This window comes from Cebus imitator, unplaced genomic scaffold (assembly GCF_001604975.1).
Source record: "Cebus imitator isolate Cc_AM_T3 unplaced genomic scaffold, Cebus_imitator-1.0 Scaffold324, whole genome shotgun sequence".
NCBI classification, from domain to species: Eukaryota; Metazoa; Chordata; class Mammalia; order Primates; family Cebidae; genus Cebus; species Cebus imitator.
In genome coordinates, this window is record NW_016107639.1 from 2,411,964 (window position 1) to 2,415,374 (window position 3,411).

Below are 3,411 nucleotides of genomic sequence, written 5' to 3' on the forward strand. Positions count from 1 at the left end.
TCTGACCAAGATGGGGAGGCCCAGGTCAGGGCCAGCTCTGCCTCTGAGGTGATGTCCAGGAGCTGTTGGCCGTGCAGTATAAGCTTGTGGAACCCCATGCAGCATGCACCCCTCTTGTTGTGTCTGGTGAGGCCTTGTACAGGGATGAGCTTGGACTTGAGCTTCAGTCAGCAGAGAAAAAAAGTTTCTGGAGGACTGGGTTCTTTTCAGGGCATTCAGGTCTGTGTTTAGCCTGTATCCAAGATGATGTTTCTAATACAGTGATGTGTTTAAAATTATCCGTATCTCCAGGGCAGCATCCAACTGTGAGCCGTGGTGAAGAAGGTCCTGGAGATGGGAGTGAATGGGGTGGGGGGCCATGCCTGCACCCAACAAGAGGTCTGTGGGCCCTGGAGATGTGTCTGTGGGCGCTGAGGAGATGAGGGGTGCACACGGTTCCAGTTCTCTCCACTCCATCTCTTGCAAGGCGAGGAGAGGTCTGCTGTTGATTCCTGTCCTGCTGGTGGTGCTGAAGCTCCCTCAAGCTGGGCTTTGTCAGCAGGGAGTTTCTTCATTGCTTGTAGAACTTTATGCTTCCCTGCTATAGTCTGGACAAATTGCTCCCTAAGGGACAAGAGAGCTGAGGTTGTGTTTTTAGAGATATGGTCTAAATTTATACCAATCTAGTTTAACATGTTACAAACATAGCTTCAGCAGCACACATTAAGTCTACTCCTGTCCAGTTTCATGCCCATTATTGTTGCCATTAATTATATATTTATATGTGTGTGATCATTAGCATAGATGGATTTATAAATTATTGTTTTATGCATATGTCCTTTTAATCACACAGGACACAAAAATTGGAGCTACAATCCAACGATACAATAATACTAGCTTTTATGTTTACTTACATATTTACTTTTACCAGAGATCTTTAATTCTTTGTATAACATTGAGTTACCATCTAGATTTCTTTTATTTCGCCTTGTGTTCCCTTTAGCATTTCTTGTAGCTAAGGCCTACTAGTGATGAATTCCATCAGCTTTTGTTTGCCTGGGAATATCTTGAGTTCTCCTTCTTTTTTTTTTTTTTTTTTTTTTTTTTTTTTGTTTTTTCCTTTTTTTTTTTTTTTTTTTTTTTTTAAGTTGGAGTTTCACTCATGTTACCCAGGCTGGAGTGCAATGGCTCGATCTCGGCTCACCGCAACCTCCGCCTCCTGGGTTCAGGCAATTCTCCTGCCTCAGCCTCCTCAGTAGCTGGGATTACAGGCATGCGCCACCATGCCCAGCTAATTTTTCGTATTTTTAGTAGAGACAGGGTTTCACCATGTTGACCAGGATGGTCTCAATCTCTTGACCTCATGATCCACCCGCCTCGGCCTCCCAAAGTGCTGGGATTACAGGCTTGAGCCACCGTGCCCGGCCCGAGTTCTCCTTCATTTTTGAGGGAGAGTTTTGCCAGATATAAAATTTCTACCTGATAGTTTTTTTCTTTCAGCAATGTAAAACATATCATCCCATGCTTCTGGTCTCCCTAGTTTCTGGTGATAAATTATCTGTTAATCTTAATAAAGATCATTTGTATGTTACAAGTTGCTTTTGTCTTGCTGCATTCAAGATTTTCTTCTTATCTTTGGCTTTTGATATTTTTATTATAATGTGTCTCATTGTGAATCTCTTTGCGTTTATCCTGTTTGGAGTTCATTGAGCTTCTTGGATATGTAGATTCATATATTTCATCAAATTTGAGAAGTTTTTGGCCATTTTTTTTCTTTCTTTGTAGAGACAGGGTATGCTCTGTTGTCCATGCTGGAGTGCAGTGGCACAATCATAGGTCACTGTAACCTCAAACTCCTGTGCTTAAGTGATTCACCAACCTCAGCTTCCTGAAGAGCTAGGACTATAGCTAGATGTCACCTTGCCAAGCTAATTTACCTTTAAATTTTTTGTAGAGATAGGACCTTGCTCTGTTGCTCTGGCCAGTCCCAAACTCCTGGCCTCAAATGATCCTCTTACCTTAGCTTCCTAAAGTGCTGGAATTATAGGCATGAGCCACTGCATCCTGCCTCATTTTTCTTTATTCTGTTTTCTTTCTGCTCTTCTGACTGGATAATTTCAATTGCCCTATAGTCAAGTTTGCTGATCCTTTCATCTGCTTAATCAAATCTGCTGCTGTGCCTCTCTGTTGAATTTTTCATTTCTGTGATTATACTTTTTAGCTTCAGAACTTTTATTGGGTTTCCTTTTATAATTTCTGTCTCTTTATTAATATTCCCTACAGTTCATGCATCATTCTCCTGAGTGCCCCTGGTTCTTTGTCCATGGTTTCCTTCAGCAACTTGAGCACAGTTAAGAGTAGTTAAAAATTTTTGTTTATTAAGTTCAATATCTTGTCTTCCTTGGATATATTTACTGGTGATTATTGCCCCTGTGAATGGGCCATACTTTTTGTTTCTTTCTATACTTTGTAAATTTTTATTGAGAACTGGAAGTTTTGAATATTGTAATGTGCTAATTTAAAAAAATCAAATTCTCCCTCTTTCCCAAGAATTGGTGATGTTTCTTGTCAAAGGATAAAGTTGTTTGTGTAGAGACTATTTTAAGAATAGGACATATGGTAAGCCATAAAATAATTTTAAATAAATTTAAAAAGACTAAAATCATGTAAAGCATTTCCTCCAATAGTAAAATGAATCTAGATATGAATAACACAGGGAATCCAGAAAATTTACAAATACATGAAAATTAAACAACATTCCTAAACAACTAATAGATCAAAGAAAAAAATCACTCAGAAAATAATAAAATACCTTGAGATGAATGAAAACAAAACCAGGCTGGGCACAGTGGCTCATGCCTATAATCCCAGCACTTTGGGAAGCTGAGCTAGGCAGATTGCTTGAGTCCAAGAGTTCAAGACCAGCCTGGGCAATGTGGCAAAACCCCATCTCCACAAAAAATACACAAATTGGCTAGATGCAGTGGTGCACATCTGTAGTCCCAGCTCCTTGGCAAGAGGGGTGGGAGGCTAAGGTGGAAGGATTGCTGGAGCCTAGGGAGGTTCAGTCCTCAGTGAGCCTTAATCATGCCACTGCACACTAGCCTGGGTGACAAAGCAAAATGCTGTCTCAAACAAAACAAAACCACAGCATACCAAAACATATGGGATGTAGCAAAAGTAGTGCTCAGGAGAGAGTTTATTTTTGTAAAAGGTATATTTGAAAAAAGAAAGATCTCATATCAACAACTTCATACTGTAGCAACTAGTGAGAAAAGAATAAACTAAACCTAAAACCAACAGAAGGGGCCGGGTACGGTGGCTCACGCCTATAATCCCAGCACTTTGGGAGGCCGAGGCGGGTGGATCACAAGGTCAAGAGATCGAGACCATCCTGGTCAACATGGTGAAACCCCGTCTCTACTAAAAATA